The sequence below is a fragment of the Protopterus annectens genome, chromosome 3.part1 (genome assembly GCF_019279795.1).
Source record: "Protopterus annectens isolate FY-2018-M chromosome 3.part1, PAN1.0, whole genome shotgun sequence".
Taxonomy (NCBI): domain Eukaryota; kingdom Metazoa; phylum Chordata; order Ceratodontiformes; family Protopteridae; genus Protopterus; species Protopterus annectens.
This window is the reverse complement of record NC_056732.1, coordinates 1,128,577,732-1,128,599,467: the sequence shown is the minus strand read 5'-3', so window position 1 is coordinate 1,128,599,467 and position 21,736 is coordinate 1,128,577,732.

The window sequence follows — 21,736 nt, the reverse complement described above, 5'->3', positions numbered from 1 at the left end:
TTTACAGTACCAGCAGTTTGTGACCATCATCTCTGGCATGATTCTGTTCTAGTCTTATATCTTATTAGTGAAATGGTTCATTGCTACTGCATGCTAACTCAATCAATGTGAAGGTATTTCTGTGTAATTGTGCCAAAACTTAGAAAAATAATGTTAACAATTTGATTAAAACATCATATAATAATAATAACAAAAAAAATCATATTTCAGTGTCATAATCATGCAATAAATCAAAGTCAGTCAAAATATGTTTTCTCTCAGTAAGATAGTTCAATTGCAGTGTCTGAACTACTGTACTGTGAGGTCTTAAGCAGCAACAAATGGAGCTGGCTGTGATCAAAATAAATAGGAGACTTGTAATACTTTATAATATGAATCCTCCTTGAAGGACTACATTAAAATTTGCTTAAGTGCAATGGAAGGAACCAGGCTTGCTCTACTATATTAAAAAATGTGCTTTTCAAAACACAGCAAACATTTCAAAATCTAGAAATGAATAACCAGTATGGGTACTGCCCCCCCAAAAAACCCATGCAGGTTGTTCATACCCCATGTCTCCTAGTAAATACACTGTCTGAGGTCACAGGTTATTGAGAGGTGAGCTATGCCTGGCATATGGGGCATTCTTGGATCCAAGCTCTGATGGACCTTTTGCAGTCCGCAAAATGAACAACATCATAACCACTAGATTCAAGGATTTAAATTTTGCTTGTGACATAAATAAGGCATGTTGGCAAGACAAATATGTGTCTCAGAGGATCCCCGTGCTCTGGAACTTGGATTAGTCCATCCTTAACCCTATTTAAAGGTAACCAATGGATGGGAAATTGGAAAATCATCATGGATCTGGCCCCATTGTCTCTGATACACAGTGAGAGACATTAATACCCAAAGTAACATACCTCCCCATTATCTCTAGAACCTTCCTAAATAACATACCCACTCCTAATAAACACCCATGATACATAGGGACAAATAAGTTGGATTGTACAGCTAGGCTTATAAAGGCCCTGGTGGTTGTCAGCCTAGTACATACCTATGAACCATTCTTAGGAGTAGGTTATATTAATCCATTCATGCAAGAGCTAGAATTTTAAAACATCTTAGTCTTTGGTGAGACATGACTGGATAATTCTGTTTTTTTTTTTTCAGCTTTGGTAAATATACATATTGCACAGTAGAGTACTGGCTGTTTTTATATAGTCACTTATTCATATCTAAATGGGATGATCCCTTGGTTGTCACATGACATACAGAATGTCTCGCTAAGAATACATTTGATTAACATGTACTTGTCAGTAATGACTGTGTACTTGAAATATAATTTGTGAGTATAATGCAAATCACACTTGCCAGACTGAAACAATTGTTTTACTTTTGATAAATGGTACTATCGGTTTTATAAGCAGATATAAAGGAACACATTATCTATACTTTGGTAAACATCTTGAAAACTTCAGTTATATTGCAACAAATATGCACATGTACAGCCTTTAAAAGTATAAGAAAATGTTTTCACTTTTTAATGGAGTGACAGCTATGAATTATTTATTAACTAGCCTGAAGATATGTGCATATACTAAAGTTTGTTTCAGGAATGACATATCACTAATATTTTACATCACCATTCCTCTACTTAAATATAAACTCACAAAATATGTGCTGTTTTATCCTTTTGAATCAAGTTATGTAAAGTACTACAATGTTCACCATCTTCCTTGGAAAAGGCTTTATGCAGTAACTATCAACTAAAAGCAGACTCCATATATAATTGTAAAAAATAATGTGCAGAAAAGATTATTTAAGGGGCCTCTTAAAGGATTCATTTGTTTTCTGTGTCTGAATCTAGGAAGGTAGCTGATTCCAAAAGGCTTGGATAAAAGAGAAAAGAGATAACCTATCTAGTTCTATGAATAGCTACCAGCACCTTACCCACTGAATTTAGCAGCCTTGCCAGGAAAAAAGAACCCTGGAGATTTGTTAAATAAACAAGACACTTTTATGTAAGGTATGACAGGTGAGAGTGGGTAGTCTGGGTATTGACCTGGCTGTGACTGGCAGACATCATAGATCATGGAACAAATGTGTAATATGACAAGAATGGGATGCTTCCTTCAAAACCAAGCTGTTGATTAGAACATGCACAGTTTCTCCATGTCATTTTCATAGCCCCAATGTAAATGCCTGTGCTGTAATAAGAATGGGATGGCACCAGTACAAGACTTACACCACAGAGTCCAAAGATGGAATACATTTCCTGTTGTGGTCAATATTGTCAGGATGAAAACAGTGTGATCTGACAACTGCTGAGACTTGGTTCTTTAGAGTCAATTTGCTGCCCACAGTTGCCCTCAGCTCCAGTCTATTGCCACCAAAAATAATAAAGGGATAAGCAAGGGAAAATATTTTAGAAATATAATGGCAGTGACAACCTCCTCCTATGTATTCTCTGGACTAAGTCTAAGATGGCTGCATGTCATCCACTTCATATCAAGCAGTCTTCAAAGTTAATCAAGTCTAGTAGTGGGTCTGAGGTGGCCTAGCATCAGACCCAGGAAATTACAGACCCATAAGCCTGACCAGCCTCATCTCTGAGGCCATGGAATGTATCATTATGGACCTTATAAATAAAGGCCTAGCTGACCTCCAAACCCTGGATCCTACCCAATTCGGCTTTGTGAAGGGCACCTTCTGACTGTTAAATCCAGTGGATTTCTTTGAAAATGTAACCAAGGCCATTGACAAGGGCAAATCTTTGCACACAGCATACTTTGACCTGGTAAAGGCTTTTGACACAATCCCACATTCAGGCATTACCAATAAAATTAGCAAACTTAATGTAACCCCCTTCATTGTAAGATGGGTTGCCAACTGGCTCACAAACCTGACACACACTATCAAAGTGGGTGACTCCACATCAAGCAGCAGATCTGTTATCAGCTAGGTGGAAAAGGGGTCAGTGCTGGGTCTCCTACTGTTTGGTATATACTTCTTAGATGTTCAGGGCAAAACTAAGGGGTTTTGGCTGACCAAGTTTGCAGACAACTGCAAACTAGGTGCAATCATTGAATTCCCAAATTATGTCAGTATACTCCAGGAGAGTCTCACACAGACCAATAACTAATGTATTAGTCACGGTCTCAAATGTGAATGCAGACAAATGCATCATCATTCCCTTCAGCACAATCAATATCCCCTCACACTATCAAATCAACAACAGTACCCTAAGTACCCATGAAATGCTAAGGGACCTGGGATCACAAGTTGACTTCAACCTTAATGTTGACCACCATGTGTGAAGATTGGGTGAAGATAGAGGAAGGCTGCCAGCCTAGCCAGATATAATTTTGGAAATAATTCTGTCATCAGTAAATATTTATGTAAACCACAGGCTTGTTGTTTTAAATGGTAAAAATAGTGTTACATGTGGAACTGGAAAAAAATGTAACAACAGTGCACTCTACTGACCAAGTAAAGCATGTTGTGACCCTTTGATGTTAAAACTCATAGTCAGTAAGTCTAGAGTGAGGCATCCTGCCTATTGTTTTAAGGCCAGAGTTAATGGCCAGAATTTGCATGCATAAATGTCCTTTATTGCTTTGGTGTCTGCCCAGAGGTAAATAACGTAAATGTAGTTTCTGTTAGCCTGGGAACCCAGGGAAGTGTGAAGAATGATGTAATATGAACCAGGAATGTGATTTTAAAAACAGAGAGAATCAGAGAGCATTAAGCATTTTTGTCTTGACCATCCAACTCACCAGCACTGTCTTGCTATATATGTAAGTTTATCTTAGACTTGTGTTTTCTCCTAGAAATAGATAGAAACTAGAAAGATTAGACTCACCAGCACTGTCTTGCTATATATGTAAGTTTATCTTAGATTTGTGTTTTCTCTTAGAAATAGATAGAAACTAGAAAGATTAGACTAAGTGTTTTTCTGTGATGTCAGAACTGTGCTACTGAATTATTTTAAGTATTTCTCTGTGATCTCTAAACTCTTGACTAGCACTGTGTAGTAAAAATATTGTCTTGTGTTTTGACTATTTGTTATTAAATATTTTAAACGTTTTCAACTGTGGTTCTTTTTGTAGAGATAATTTAAGCTCTTTAGAGTACTTGCATGCCTTTGGTAAAATTGTACAAAACCACTTCAATAGCTTTAGCCCTGGGCTATACTACCAATTGGATAATAATATTGCACAGTAATAATTGGACACCCTTTTAAGGGCCTTTCAGTAGCTGATAAATATTAGTCGGTGGTGGCAGCTTGTACTACCATATAGTCTGTGAAAAAGGGGCATAGCTGGAGAACCTGTGCCAGCCTTCCCAGGAGTGTTTGTGTGGTTGTATAAACCCTTCTTAAAGTGCGTGTGTGTGTGTGTCTGTGTGTGTGTGTGTGTGTGTGTGTGTGTGTGTGTGTGTGTGTGTGTGTGTGTGTGTGTGTGTGTGTGTGTCAGTTACTTGGGCAGAGACACAAAGCACTTGTTGGACAGAGAGGGTACTGGAGGTTTTAGCTTGCCCACTAGGCTGAGATCTGGACCCAATAGCTGTGTCATTGGGGAGTCTTATTAGGGACCTGGAGAGCAAGGGTGTGACCAGCCCCAGACTGACTGTGATCTCTGTATGCTCTTAAGTGAAATTGCACTTTACTGTGTGTGTATTTGTTATCCTTTCCCCCTATATGAGATGCCCTTCACTGGTGTTGTTGGTGAGGATTGAAGGTCCTTGATTGCTGGACCAGAACAAGGGCAACACACCAGGTGTCTACTGTAGTAAGGAAAGCTTTCTATGTAGCACACATGATTAGTAAAGGCATCACCTTCAGAGCAAATGAAGTTATAACCCTCCTATACTCGACACTTATCCACCCTGTAGTTGAGTGCAACACCCTGTTTGGCATATACTGTACTAAGTACCTTCAGCAATTAGGGAGACCTCGGAGGTGTCTAACAAAGAAGATCAAGGGGCTTCAGGACATGCCTTACACAGACCAACTAAAGTCCCTGTCACTATAGTTTGTATCGTATAGACTTCTTAGGGGAGATTTATGCCTGCCCTACAGAGAAATCCAACACCCAAACCTAATGAACTTGCTGCATATCCATAAATCAAATGGGACTAGGGGTCCCTGATCCCAGGGACCTAAATATGGCATGCAACTTAAATAGGACATGGTGGAGAGACAGATTTATCTCCCAGTGACTGCTGCATCTTTGGAACAGGCTACCAATTCATGTGAAACAGAGCACCTCTATGACACTGTTCAAGAGAAACCAAACGAGTGGATGGGACACTGTAAATTCTTAGTGATGACAGAGCCCACAACCCTCCTGGACATGGGCAGTCATCACTAAATGCAATCTTGGGTATTGACTAGCATTTATATTGGTATTACACTGGGATAAAACAGCTAAGCTTAAAATTACCTCCAGGTTGATAGCCTAGTAATCTGCTATGATCCTATTATCCTATATATATATATATATATATATATATATATATATATATATATATATATAAAACTATGCATTGTCAGTATAACATTTGTTTATTTATTTTATTTTATTTATAATTATTTATTTACTTGTAATGTGCATATGCTTCTGCCCTGCATAACCTCTCTGGGTCGCTGTGTATGCATCATGAGCAGATGCATCAAGGTCAAGCCATAAGGATTGCAACCTATCAGATAAGAGAGGCCACCTGCTAAATGTGTCCTGAGATACAGTAGGTACACCAAATGCATACCATGCCAAGCACACCACAGCAGGTCTTGATTTGATCAGTTAAGATGCCACAACCAGTGGTGTCAAACACCATGAAGTGATTAAGTTAAACCAGAATTAAATGCAATCATTGATCTTTTGTTATGAATAAGTCAGTTATAACTCAAACAAGGGATGCATCAATGTTCAGCTTTAAGGAAAACAAAACAAAGCTCAAAGCATCCAGCAGAGCTTAAAATGGTAAACAGAAGCAATGTTAAGAATATCCTTTCATTGTAACTTGCCTGTATATGGCATGTTAGAGAATGAGCAGTAACTATCCAGACTGTTTGAATTTTAGGCTGGTTTCATGATAATAAAAGTTAAAGTAAATTTTAATAAATATGGAAATATATCCATCCTCAAGATAATGTTTTAAGATGAAAAACATCGAATATAACTGGATCCAGAGATCTAGTGAAGCTCACAGACCAGTAGCCAGCATACAATAGACTGAATGGAAAGAAGAAACAAAAACTATAAGACTGCACTGGTCAATTTAAATGTTTTATTTGACTATTAGTAGCAAATGTAATGATGGACTGATGATGCTCAACCTTTGAATCATTCCTGAACCATTGTGGAGAGCATATTCAAACCCCTTTTGCAAGCCAATTTTATATAATAAAGAGTCACATCGCTAGACAGCAATGCCATATGTTATCACAGCAGGTAGAATGTGAGCCTCATAAACCTTAAAAATCAGGAACGAGAAAGAGGGAAAGTCAATGGGGAATCCTGCAATCCTCCTAGTGATAATGTTTTACTCAGTCAAGATGCTGAAGTACCACATTGTTTGCATTTAAGGACTTGGAAGGAAGAAGGTAAATAAGCCTTAATTTACTTTTCTTTCTTCTCCCTATTTTCTGAGTTTGTGTGACACTGAATTACGTTTACTTAGCGATTAAAGGTAATTTGGTTTTCCTCCAGTTCAAAGCTGCAAGGGTGTGGTTGGGGTTGTTTCACTGCAAAAAGTTGCATTTTGCAACCTCAGAAGGCTCACTGTATTGGGATTGTCACCTCCTTAGGGTTTAGTCCATTTAGTTTAAATGAATCACATGTCAACTCAGTGACATGTATTAAATCATAATAAATCCAAAGACAAGTTATGGCACTAGAGCAAAACAGGGACAGAAAAACATTGCAGTAAAGCATACATTCATTAACACGTCAGTTTCTGCCTTACCTTAGATTTGTGGACATTCCAGCAATGCAAAGAGTTAAAGCAGAGTGTGAATGCTGAAGATTCTGTATGGGTGATGTTAGGGGGAGGTCAGATAAAGGGACATATTTTTGCCAAATAGTTAACTAGATAAAGAACATGCACTGAAGGTGCTCTCCAAAACTAAAATTCTCCCTCTATAAGACCCGATAATGTACCTGGATATCTAATAGACAGTATTAAATAAGACCTGGCAGGGCTGGTCCTTAAACAATTTAACATGAGTTTAGTCACTGGGTCTATCCTGGAGGTTTGGTGCACTCCTTAAGGGTGCTCCCTACCAGTAAGTCAGGGAATTATATGCCCTTCATCCTGATAGGTCTTATTTGCAATGTTATGGAATATATTACAACTGTCCTAATAAACTATTATATCAAAAGTATTAGAAATATTATCAGACTAGACTTGCAACCATTTGACTTTGTCAAGGGTAGATCTGGACTAATGAATCTGGTTAACTTCTTCAAAATGTTTACATAAGCTGCTGGTGTTGACATCAGTCAAGCTGTTGACACAGTGTACCTTGACCTGGCCAAGGTATATGACACCATGTGGTGCAATGAATAACAAACTGACTAAAAGACAGAACCCACATAGTGGAGGAAGCTGGTGCCTCATCTGAGAGTATGAAGGTGATCAGTGGTGTACTATAGGGCTCATTGGTCGGATTGCTTTTTTTTCAGTATTAATTTTTCAGACCTCCAGGCCATAAGGAAAGACCTCTGGCTTATCAAGTTTGCAGATGACTGTAAATTGGGAGTCATTGTCAAGTCCACTTCTTAAGCACAAGTCCTTCAGCAAGAAATGAAACTCATAAATACCTAATGTGGTCAAAATAGGTATAAAGTAAATGCTAAAACATGCAATATTTTTACATTGGCTAGAAAACCCCTCCCCAGCATATAACATAGATAATACTCCACTCTAAAATGAGAAAGTTTTGAAAGACCTTAGAACTTGGGTTGATAATTCCCTCTGCTTCAATCATCATATAATGACAGTAGTCAGAATATCCTTCTACACAGCACAACTAATTGCCAAAAGAATATCATCCATATCTAAAGATACATCATTGCTCCCTTATATTTATCATTATTCAGGCCATTTATTAAATAAATTGCTCCCTTTGGGATGTACCTTACTAGACATATCAAACAACTAGAAAGACCCCAGAAGTTCCTAACTCATTACATCTGAATGACGCCTTCAGGTGCATCTGCAGTTAATGCCTACTGACACCTCCAGGCATCAAATATTGCTTGTTCATATTTGCATTAATAATTCCAAAACTATGCTATGTACAAGGTTTTAAAAGATTTCATCTTAAAACTTACACAACAGCAAACTCAATTGCATTAATATTTGATTTCTGTCTAGTGAAGGTACATAGATATTAACTGTTGTTTTCATGATATTAATTAATTAATATAGATATAATTTTCACATTTTTCTAAATATCTCAACAACCACATAACACAGACAGAACTATTTAGCTCATATGAAAGCTCTCAACTACATGAATAAACTGCTGCTGACAGTATGTGTGTAAATCGAGTGGCTGCTGAAATATTGTAAAAGTTGTTCACAAAATATTACTAATGTAATAGTTACTGTGTTTACTGTGAGTTATAAAATTTGGTTTAAGATCTAGAATCCAAAGAATACTACCACTATGAAAACAGTTTGTGCTGAAGGGTTGGCCATTTATACTTCTTTCATAACCCGTATGGTTCCAGAGATATAGACATTTGTTTGAAATGTGAGGACATAATTTGATTCTGTCAAAAGGCTTAGGCTCCGCCCATTGGAAGTTACAGTGCAAACTTCCTGAGCTCCATTGGAGTGAATGAGCTAAGAAGATCACTGGCTTAAACTTAAGCTACCAGAAAAGGTTGACTGCCCTTCAATTCAGTATCTTATGGACTCTGGAGGGGAGAGCTATACTTGCCTTCTTTGCCATTAGGGACCCAATGGTCCTGGATCTCTTCTACCTCTACAAATCAAACAGTTCCACAAATACCAGAACCAGGGATCTAAATCCAAATCAGCAAATAAATAAAAGAGTGGAGAGGCAGGTTCATTACAATAAGTCAACTTCTGCCTTACCTTAGATTTATGGGCACGCCAGCAATGCAAGGAGTTAAAGCTGAGAGTCCCCACCTCAGGAATAGACACCTTCTACAAACAAATCTTCTTTCATACAGGAACAGAATAAGTAAATGGTTATTCAGAGTTCATCCCAGTTTAACTGACCTAGTGTAATGGTTTAAGGGTGGGTACTGGCAAGGCATAATATAGTTGCCTTGTATTCCCTATGATGTTATGACAGCAGAGAAGATCAGACTGTGGGTGATGCTCTCTCCTGCCACAGTCAGTACTCCTGATAAGGAGAAGATTGTCAGCACAAACACCACACCACCCACATCACATAGCCAAGGACAACATACACCCTCCTATGCAGGTGTCCTCAATAAAAACTTACCTAAATAACAGACATGCCCAAAACACACTCACAAACATTCCATACACAACACCAAAATCATCACATACAGTAGACAACACTCCAGTGTTTCACAAACACAGCCCATTAGGCATAAAAATAACCCAACGCAGCCCATAAGGCATAACAATAAACCAAACATAGTAGTCATTGGTGACTCAATAGTGAGGCACACTGATGTCCCCCTCACCAGACTCAACAAGAAGAAGGTCACAGTCAATTGTCTGTCAGGTGCCAGAATTAGCTACATCACGCACACACTTAAGTCTCTCCACAACAGGTACAAGTATGACTCTGTCATTGTTCATGTTGGTGTGAATGACTTGAGACATACCTCCCTGGACTATATGAAGAGAGACATGATTGAACTCTCAGAGTATGTGTCCCAGGTAGGTATGACCCTAGCCCTAAGCAGCATCCCACCTTTACCAATAATGATACCACAATACCAACAAAAAATAATTCACTTCAACAATTGGCTTAGTTTTTGGTGTCTTTCCAAGGGGATCCAGTATCTGTCTTCCTAGGAAGATATGATTGACAGGCCTCGATGTTTTGCCAGACATGGCCTCCACTTGTCACCCTTGGGGTTCCGGATCCTGGCCAAGGCTCTTGCCTCCCCCATTGTTCCTTTTTTAGGCTATATCCCAAAGACAAATCTTCCAACATAAAAGATTTGTCAAAAAGCAAATCGTAGGTCATGATGCTTAACGATAGGCTTAACCTGAAAATGCACTCAATGGAGGCTCTCCTCACACAAGATGATCCCAATGTCTGGTGCGGTAATGGAAACTTGGTTCAGGGCTGTGGTGAGGACCCCCACCTTGTCAGGCTATACCTCATTGCACACTTTCTGACCCCAAAATGAGGTCGGAAAGACTAAGGATTTTGGATTCTCTATCTTCATTAAGGACAGGCACACCTCCAGACTGGTTTGCCAGCATGATGCACTGGAATTACTCCAGGTGCAACTGACAGTTGGCAAGACACCCATCCAAGATATAACCAGCTATAGACTCCTCTCCATGACACAGAACACCCACTCATCCTATCTGGACTTACTTTATTCCATCAAGCTACCGTCTAAGACCCTTATCCATGGTGATTTTAACTACCCTACCATAGATTGGGTGAACTATTCCTGCGCTAATGCCCTCACCCAATGATACCTTGATTTCATCAATTCTAATGCACTAGACCAGCTAGTCTTATCTCCTAAAAGGGGAGATAACATTTTGGACTTGGTTCTCACCAACATGGGTGACTGCTGCACCACTCCCATAGTATGCTATGTCCTGGTGAAATCAGGCCATTGGTCTGTTTCATTCGAAGTTTCTTTCCCACCCAACCCCCATCCCTCCAGTTGTAACCAGGCTAAAAAACTTCTTAAAAGCTGAGTACAACCTCCTAAGGGAGGATATCACTAGCTTCAGACCACCACCCCACTCAGAGGATGCAGACAACTATGCTGAACAGTACGCACATGCAGAATACAAGCACCTGTACAACTGCATGGACTCAGCCATACTCAATAGAACTAAAACCTGCTCCTCAAGGAAACACAAACCTATCTGGTGGACATCCTCTATTAACAGGATTTATAATAAAATGAAGAAACTGTTGTCCAAGGGTAAAAAGGAACAAATTCCAAATTGGAAAAACTCCCTCCTTAGCCTCAACAAGCAAATTAGATCACTAGTGAACACCTCCACAGCCAATTATGAATTGAAACTGGCCTCTAAAACAAATGGAAACCACAAAGCTTTCTTCAGCTACATCAGGAACCTCCATGGCAAAGCCCAGGTATGTTCTGAATTAGTACTTAACGGTGCCACTTATACTGATCCTATTGACTTAGCCAACCTGCTAGCTGATAGGTTCAGTCAAACTTCACCCCCTATCCCCCCAAAGACCCATTCAATATCCTTGATACTTGTCACACACCTCACATCTCCATAGAGCAAGTGTTAAAGGCCTTATTCAAGGCAAAGAGCACAGCTTCCATGGGACCTGATCATATCCCAGACCGTATTCTGCACTATCTCCAGCAAGAACTAGCTTTGCCATTGACCACCCTTTTCAACCACAACCTAATTAAAGGCTTCATTCCAGCAAAGTAGAGAACTGCTATTGTCATACCCTTGCAGAAAGGTGGTACCACTACTTACCGGGAAAACAATTGCCTCATTGGCTTGACAAGTCTGATCTGTAAAGCCATGGAGCTTATTATTATTGATCTCATAAACAAGGACATAGCCAATCTCCAGGCACTTGACCCCATCCAATTTGGAATTGTCATGGGCAGATCTTGCCTGTTGAACCTGGTTGACTTCTTTGAGACTGTTGCCAAGGCCCTGGATGAGGGATAGTCAGTACATACAGCTTACCTTGACTTAGCCAAGGCTTTTGTCACAATCCCCTACTCGGGTATCATTGAAAAGCTAACTTAACTTGACGTAAATCCCTGTCTCATCAGGTGAGTGGCCAACTGGCCCACCAATCGGACCTACAAGGTCAAAATAAGTGCCACCACTTCCGACAGCAGACCTGTCAGTAATGGTGTTCCCCAGGACCCCTATGGTTTGGCATCTACTTCTCAAAGGTCCAGGCAAAGACAAAGGGCCTGTGGCTGACCAAGTTTACAGATTACTGTAAGTTGGGTGATATCATTGGCTCCCCAGATGATGTTAGCATACTGCAAGAGGGTCTCACGGCAACAAATGACCGGTGCCAGAGTCATGGCCTTAAGTTAAATGCAAAAAATGTATTATCATACCATTCGACAAAAACACGGTCGCTACTGATCACCACATCAATGGCAACCCCTTAGCACACAACCTGTGGTGAGAGACCTGGGTGCTCAGGTTGACAACAATCTCACATTTGACCATCATGTAGAGGCAGTGGTCAGAAAAGCCTTTTACTTGGTTTATCTCATAAGTAGAGGGATTGCATCCAGTAAAAAAGGAGGTTATTACCTCTCTATACTCCTCCCTCATTTGGCCTATAATTGAGTATAATGCCCCATTTGGAATGTACCTCTCCAAACACCTGCACCAACTAGAAAGGCCACAGAAATACCTCACAAAGAGAATCCATGGCCTCCAACACCTGTCCTATGCGGACAGGCTGAAATCACTATCACTCTACTCGGTATCATACAGATTGCTCAGAGGTGATCTGTGTCTCCCCTACAAGGCAATATCAGACCCTGCCCTACTAGAGATGCTCCATATCCATAAGTCTAAATCCTCGCACATTACCCACTTGAAAGGCCAAAATCTAATATGCACCATCAACAAAACCTGCTGGAGAAATAGATTTGTCTCCCAGAGGCTGCCCCGCTCTGGAATAGACTTCCCATGCATGTCAAACAGAATACCTCACTGACCTTCTTCAAGTGCAACCTTAATGACTGGATAGGAAACCACAAATTTGTCTGAGGGGGGTTCCACCTTTCTCCCTCATTGACAGGGGTGACAGGTGCTGACTGAGGTTTCTTTTTTGGGGATAAACTCTTGGCTAGACTTGTAAGGGCCCCAGGACCATTAGCCTAGTAACCTCCTATGATCCTATGATCCTATGATTAATACTCTACTGCCACTAAATATATGGGAAAAGATATTCAAGGGAATAGAAAAATAAAGTGCTGTAGATATGAATATCTTGCACAGAAGATGGTGAAAACAAAAACTGCATGGGCTGTTCATAGTCAAAAATAGAGAAATTATTATTTTCATGCACCGAGGTCAAAGGTCATTGGACAAAGTAGATACCAATACACACTGGGAAATAGTAATGGAAAGGATATTTATTAACTCACTATTAAAAGTAACTCAAATGGAGCATGCATCTCATTATGGGGAATATCTATATTTTAATATCACTAGGGAAATAGGGATGCTATAAACGCTTCAAAGTGAAATAGGAAGGATTCCTTTTTATAAATAGAGCCAGAGTTGTGACTGCTGTACACACAAGTAAGTCAGAGGTCATAACTCACATAAATATATCTCATACCTCATTGCCAAAGCCATGATATGCAAATTGCACAGACAATTACTGTGCTGAGTTGTCACTGCAGAGTGCCAAACAAATCAAAGTTTACTTTATTTACTTCTGTAGTTTTCAATGGATCACTACTTGAAAACTTATCAGTTACTGTACTGTTTGCTGCAATAGAAAAGAAAGATATATGAGTGATAAGACCACAATGTTACAAATGCCATACAGTAAATAACAAACAACATATCGTGCCATTCACAATCAATTTGTTTGTTTTTTTTGTGGGGGGTTCTTTCATGAGTGCCATAAATGCAAATGAAGTTATATGCATAAAAACACTCTGTTTAAAAAAGAATGCTGCCCATCCTTTTGAGGTAGAAACAGCTTCCTAAATCCGTACATGGTGACTATTATTTGATTGCACAAACTGAAAAGTAGAAGAGAATGGTTTATAACATTCTGAACAATGAAAGAAAATGTTCTGTAGAGAATCAAATAGAATGGTTTGTTCCAGAAATGTCTGTACACTTTATTACTATGGAGGGGCTATGTTAGGACTGGAAAGCTTTCTTTAAAAGACATTGCTGCATTACAGCGAAATAAATAACATCCTGAGAATCTGTTTCAGCTATTACTAAACTCAAGTTATACGAGAGTTAAGATAATAATGATAAATGTCTTAATACCTTTCCTACTTGTAATCACTGGACACTGAATGCAGTTTGGCTCCATCTGTGAAAGAACTCATAAGCAGAGAGACTATCCTGGATTTATAACAGGAACAAACTATAAAATATGTAGGTGTGTGTCAGAATGGCACCCTGTTATGAATGCATTAACATTCTTCCTAGAATCCAGCAACCATTTCATATCCCTTGGTAGGCCCACTGTGTTTATTACCTCATTCATCTTCTGATTTCACATTTCACTCTGCCAAGATGCATACCTTGTTTGCTTTTTATGTTCAGATTTATTAAGAAACAAGTAATTAATTTCATGAGCTATTTACTTTATCCTGTTTTGAATATATGTCAATTCTTAGAAATAAAAAAATATATGTTAAGGAAAAGAACTTTCTTCTGTCTTTAAATGAATGGACACCATTTTATTTCAGTTTGATTTTGTGTTAAGCAGCTATAAGAACACTCTCCATTGTCAACAGTGGCATGGTGCTAGAGTGTTTGAAACAGTCCACAGTATAGATATATTTAAAATACCAAGTTAAAATAATTAAAACTATCCACATGGTCCAGCATCCAACAGTTGTCATTCTCTCCCCAGATCCAGAATGTCAAAGGTGAAGTCCAGGATATGGCTATCATCATTCTCTGCATGAAACTAAAGTGATACAAATACAGTGCAAACTTCTGGAAATTTCTGACTAGCTGAAATTAAGTTTACTGCCTATCTGCCCATTGGGAAGCTTGACCATGTCACCCTGTGGATAAGGATCTCTTTAATTCACCTAAGAGAGTAGTTTGTTGCCACATATTCCAGATATGAATTTATAATTACCCCTATAATACTCAGGTCTTATTTTCAATGTAGGCAAGAAATTATTTTGTTTATATGCACAAATAGTTTGTCCTAGTTTGTCCTAGAAGCAGATTGTACTTTGGATTAAGCACCTGTCATGTGAGTGGATATTACTGTAAATGTGACAGTGGAGGTTTTGGCCTTTAGAGCAGATGTTAATTCTACTGCTGGCTTTACAGAGATGGAGGAAATTGAAAAGCATTGGGTTTAATAAGTGAGATGAGGTTAGAACTTAATCTTCAAGTTAAATATTGGCAATGGTCTCATGGTTAGAAAAGGAGGTCCCATTGGCTCCTTAAAGCATTTTGTATGTTTTCTGAAGTTTCTAATGTAATTAAAGAAGGCTTTGTGGTTGCCTTTGTTGGCAGTAGTAAACTTGTTCATATTTGACTTTGCATTTCTTGATGGCACTTTTAATAATCATGCTTGCCCAATTTAAATCTCTTTTATACTGAGTAAGTGGAGATATTTGTAGATGGATATGTTTTCCCTCTTATTATAAAGCTTGTTTATGTGATAATTTTACAAAAAGGGCTTATACTGAATTTATAACTGTTCTATACAGCTATCAAGGAGTGAATGAAACTCTAAGAAGCAGGCAAGGGCATCAGTATAAGGAGGTATATGCCGCTTATAATTTTCTAGTATATCAGTAAATAATAATTTGATTTGTATAAAGCATCCTGTAATACAGCTGGATACGTTTTGGAAGTAAGGCACACTTTTTAAGGATGAAGCCACCACTAACTGGTCAGTTTTGACTGGGGGGAGAGGTATCGAGAAAAGCAAAGCCATCTGTAGCCATGCTGCAAGGGTAAGGTTGTGATGGTTAGAGCACCTGCTGGGGAGTGGGGTTTGTTGGGCAAGAGAGGTGAGTTGAATAAGCTGACCAACTGATTTTGGGGTAGTAAAAATGTCCTAAAAGAAGATTGTTCAAAACTGCTTATAACAACTCAATTTAAGTCATGTATTCTGTGTTCCATGGGGCACATAGACAGGGATCTTCAGGGATGATATAATAGCTGGTCTTGCTTAGAGTAACTAAAATGTCTACAAGGACCAGATTTGAGTTATGCAGGGCTTGGCACAAGGATACCCACCCACATTTCCCCAAGAACCTGAATGAATGGCAGGTGGTAAACTATGCTCAAAAGAAGTGCATTCCCAGCACTGGAATCAAGTTTCACTAACTATACAAATATGTATATCTTTCAAGGATTGGAAGGCTACACATTCAAACTTTGAATTGTTTAAACTTCTATCATTCAGTTAGTCAGTCCATGTGATTTAATAGGTTCATAAGTTCATAGTTTTATATTAGGCTACTGACCACCAGGGTTTTTACAAGCCTAGCAGTGCAACCCAACTCAGTTTTGTCCTCAAGTTCCTTGGATGCCTATATGATGGGGTATGTTAGTAAAGTTGGAGCTTAGGATTATCTGGGGGGCGGTGTTATGTTAGTTGGGATCATGGCTGATGGATAAAATCTCTGACTTTGGCTCAGAACATTGTAGTTTGGAGTACTACCATGGTTATTCAAAAACATGATGGTAGTTTAATCTGGTAAGTGGAATAAGGTTAGGAGTTGCTAATGAGCTGCATCCTGTGGGAGAGACTTTGACTCCCTCAATGTTTCTTTTCCTTTTCGTGTGACCTTAGGCACTTAACCAGACAGTGATTTGGAGCAATTGGAAATTTAGGTTAGTTTCTTCAGTCATTTTTGCAGCTGCATGACTAATAACTAGCTATCAACCTAGTAATGCCACCCAGATGCTCTTTAACTGGACTTTGTTATGCAGAAATGTCCATCAATTGAGCATTGCCAAAAAAGTCTCTATGAGGATGTCAAAAGTTTCAGCCAATACATCCAATCCTATGGTGGAAACATTTAGACCATCCCTAGTGAAAAGCAAGTAGAGGATTTTAACCATTTCTTCCCAGGCAGATGTGCACACCCCCCCCCCCCCCGGAAAGATAAGACTTTACAAGATAATTGATGAGATCAGTTATTTTGTCCTTCCATTTTGGTATCACGCTTGGAGAGCTCAGTATGCTGCTCAATAATAAGGACCTCCCTGCGCTCAAAACATGAATAGCAAGCTCAGTTTCTCTCTCTCTCTCTCTCTCTCTCTCTCTCTCTCTCTTTCTCTACCTGTCTCTCTGTCTCTGCATTTCCGTAAGTGGAAAACCTAAAACTGTTCTCCAAAATGTGAGCAATGACAAGGTTATAGTCATATTTAGGGCAGTGTAAGGTCCTTTGTGCCACAGTAACAGTGTTAACTGAGGTATGAGAGAGTCAGGTGTCCTCCTGTCCAGCCTCATGAGAGTAGAATCAGTGTGCTTAACTGCTAAATCAATAATGACTGATACTTTGCTAGGGTATGTACCATGCTTGGAGGACCTTAATGTTTTAGTCCTGCAATTGGAGCATGCTAGTAATTGGTGTAGGATGGAGCTGTGGGTATAGTGCATGGGCAGTTACAAGATTATTTCTACACTACTTTAGCATATGTACATGCTGTGTTCTACTGCTGTTACTGACATTCAATGAATAAGAGAGATCTGTCTCCAGTTTGTCAAGAAAATGCTTAGATCTCTTATAAACAGAACCTGAGTGGGTCATAAACCATGGGTTGTTAGTAGACATAGCGGAGTTGTGGCTTTGCCTCAAAAAGCAAGTGTAAGATGAGCAGGGATGTCTTAAGTTTTATTATGTAAACTTTAGATATGGAGTTAGCTAGATAAAATTAAATTAAAACATTTGTTATGAGAAGAAATCTCAAATTACAGCTAGAAATCTAAGATAATGGTGATAACAGCATTCTAGGGAAGAGAGGTGTATGTGAATGAAACGCCAGTATCTAAGATGGAAGTAATAAAAGACAGGCACAGCAAGGGCCTTCAGCTGGTAATGGCCAAAATAAATTAAAGTAAATGTGGCAAGCACACTACAGAAGACTCAAATGATGTCAAAAGTGACAAATGAGGTATGATCCATAGTGGGAGGAAGGTTGCTAAAATAATAATATAAGCACAATTAAGGCACAATAGACAGCAACATAAAGATTGTAGTATTCTTAATGTGAGGGATCCCCTACCAAGGGCAGCCCCATGTCCGGCCAGTGTACCAAAGCCTTTAGGTTGTTAACAATATGCTGTACGTCACATGTATGCTCCCCATGCAAGATGTGGGGCATAAAGGTGATGTCCAAATGTATCACCCACAGAACTTCTTTGCTGCCAGTCCAAATGCCATCTTTGATTGTTGGGCTGATTGCTCGAGTCATTGCTAGTTACCTATCCATTCAGATAAGTGCCCCTTGGGTTTTTTTTGCTTATCCTGTTTTGATTTTACCTTTTGCGTTGTCATGGGGTTTCATGTCATCCAGAAAGGGTAAATGCCAGTATGGGAGACAGATTCCCCATAAAGACTGTCACAAGCAGTGTTTGTTTTGTTTAGGAGCTATGCCAGTATGGGAGACAGATTCCCCATAAAGACTGTCACGAGCTGTGCTTGTTTTGTTTAGGAGCTTCTCATGACCATATATCCTGTACCATTTGTCAGGCTTTTGTTCCAAAGTCCTTACATAGTCTTCTTTCATCCCTCACCATCTATCTTGAAAACCAATGTCTAAAGCTTTTAGCAAAAGACACTATGGAAGGCACTTCCCGGCCTGAGGGTCAGCCATCTTCGAAGAAGGAGGCCAAAAAAGTCAGGTCTGATTTTTCTGTTGTGCCACCTCCACTCGATATCTCTCCTGAAGCTGGTGAAATCCCAGAGAATCACCCAGTTCCTGGGCTGTATTCTTCTGCTGTGACCGGTTCAGAGGCCGACATGGATCTGGCTTCCTGCAAGTCCTCAGAAGCCTTGCAGACATCCGTTTCTGACACTCAGGGAGAACCACGGCTGATTATTACTAAAGGCCCTAGAGGGGTTCCTCACATACTGATTAGGGAGGAAGTCCTGACTATGATTATTGAATGTAGGCTGATATCAGAGCCTTCTACATTTCAAAAGGCAGAGATCCCTTGAAAAAAGAAGCAAAAGACAAAACATATTTTTTCAGCTCCTAAGGACCCTGAAAGTGAATAGCAGAATTTTGCACAGGGCTTGTTCAGTGCTCTTATGGCCTTGAAACCTCCTCAGGGGTTCTCCATCCCCACTCCTCCTTGGTCATCTTGCTCCCCTCAAGAGACCTAGGGGAGCAGGATTCCTCTGAGGAAGAAGAGGATTCTGATGAAGAATCCATGGCCTATTCTACCAGGATTCCTTCCCCTTTGGGTTATGGCTCTGAGGAAGATGAGTCTGGTAGTCACGAGTCTCCTTTTGAGAAGATTTACTTTGAGGATACCATTTACAGGATGGTGAAATTCTTTAAATGGGATTGTTCCCAGGTGTCTGAAGTACAGAGGAGATGTTATGAGCTCCTTCAAATGGAGTCTCCTAGACCCAGCCTTTGCTGTTCCTCCAGTTTTGGCTGCTTTTTTGGATGCCTTTTCTTCTGTATCTCAGGCTCCAGACTCTCAGCCCCCTGCTCCTTTAAAAATAGATTGGTTTTATAAAATGATTGATAACTGCAAATTCTTTTATAAATGTCCATCTGCTGACACTTTGGTGGTCTCTGTGGCAACTGACAAGCCTTCTAAATTATCGCTTTCTACCAAGCTTCTTCCTTCTGGTAAGGACAGCAGGACTATCAGACTTATATGACCAGATATGTTTTAGCTTTCCTTTCTCAGGCTTGCCAGGTTATTTCTGACCTTCCTGAGACTTGTGCCTTGTCTCTGTTAGGAGCTTCTTCCCAGGTAGCTCACCATTCCATTAAAAGTAGTTATGATGCAGCAGATGCTTCCTGTAGGGCTGCTGCTTCTCACTCTGTGTTGAGGATATAATTTTGGCTACAGCTTCTACCTCTGCATGATGCTTGCAAGTCTAAGTTGATGGATGCTCCTGTGGACAACAAATGTTTGCTTAGTTCTGCTGCAGCTGACTTGTTCAAGTCCCTGCAGGAAAAAGGTAAGGAATTACAGAACCTGAAACATATTTTTTTCTGTCCTGTAGCAAAGTTCCATAGAAACTATTCCAGTAAACCAGCCTTTGTTAGGAGGCAGTCTCCTCCTCCTCCTCATAAAGGCAAAAAGGGTGGTAGGAGAGTTCCCCCTGATAAGTCTACACAAATCTACACAGACCCCCATCTGCTCAGAAGCCTTCCTTTCCTGATAAACCTGGTGCAGTCTGACTACCTGATTCTTCCTAACCACATTCCTCTTTCTCATCATCCTTCTCTGTCCCTTCTTGTATGGTTAAGCATAACCCAGGATTCCTGGGTTCTTTCCCTTATTTGCTAAAGATATTTCATGGTTTGGAAATCTCTTCCTCACTTTATGGCCATTCCTCAGCCACTGCAGGATCAGTTGAGGTTCTTTCCAGAGGTACTTCAGGGTCTTTTGACTTAGGGAACTATTCAAGAGGTTCCAGCTGCTCAAAGGGGGAAAGAGTTTTATTTCAGAATGTTTTTGGTCCACAGGAAAGACTGCACTTGGGGACCCATTCTGGCTCTTTCTCACCTGAATACTTTTCTGAAGGCTCCTTCCTTTTGAATGTTATCCTTTCAGAGTTTGCTCCCTTTGCTGTTCCTCAGGCTTTTATTGTCTCTCTGGACATCAGGGGTACTTACCTCCATATCCCTATGCCTTCCCTTTTCAGGAAGTTTTTACATTTCTCTGTTACTCCCTGACATATTTAATTCTCCGCATTTCCTTTTGGCCTTTTTACTGCCCCAAAGGTATTCACCAAATGTCTAGCTCCTGTGACTGATTTTTGCAGGCTCAAAGGCATTCAGGTCTTTCCTTATATAGATGACTACTTATTCAAGCTTCCTCTCCAGAGATTCTTTTACAGCACCTTCAGTGTGTCATCACTCTGTCGCAAAGCCTGGGATTCACTATAAATTTTCAAAAGTCCTTCCTGTCACCACCACAGGATCATGTTTTTCTGGGTTGCAGAATACAGACTGTTCCTATGCTAGCATCCTTGCCTCCTCCTAAGGATTTGGCTCTGATTTCCTTTTTAAAGTCCCTTCTTCCTCTGGCCTTGATTTCAGCCAGGGAATTTATGAGGGCTCTGGGATTCATGGCATCCACTATCCCTATGCTTCCCTTCACCAGATTGCACATGAGAAAGCTTCAGTGGTATCTACAATCAGTTTAGCTTCAGCATTCTCATCCTCTAGAGTTTCTAATTCCTCTTTTTCCATATCTCAAACTGGAATTTCATTGTTGGATTCACCAACTGACTTTAAATCCAAGGCTTTCCTTTCAACCCCCACTTCCTCTCAGGAGTTGTTCACAGACACCTCAGATGGGGGTTGGGGGGCTTCCTTCTGAAACCTAAAGGTGCAAGAACTTTGGCCTCCTCAGCAACTGAAGGAGCACATCATTATCAAGGAGATGAGAGGTCTTCTGTTGGCCATCCTCTGTTTTCTCCAGGGCCCCTGAAGATCTTTACAAACAACACCACAGTGATGTGGCATGTCAACAAACAAGGGGGGACAAGGTCCTATATTATTTACAGAATGGCACTCCAGATTTGGGAGCTAACAATTCAGTGCTAGTTACACTTCAGGTGGTGTACATTTTTTTGTGTCAGAATTTTGTGGCAGACTCCCTGAGCAGGTCCATAACACAATCTCATGAGTGGATGCTTCA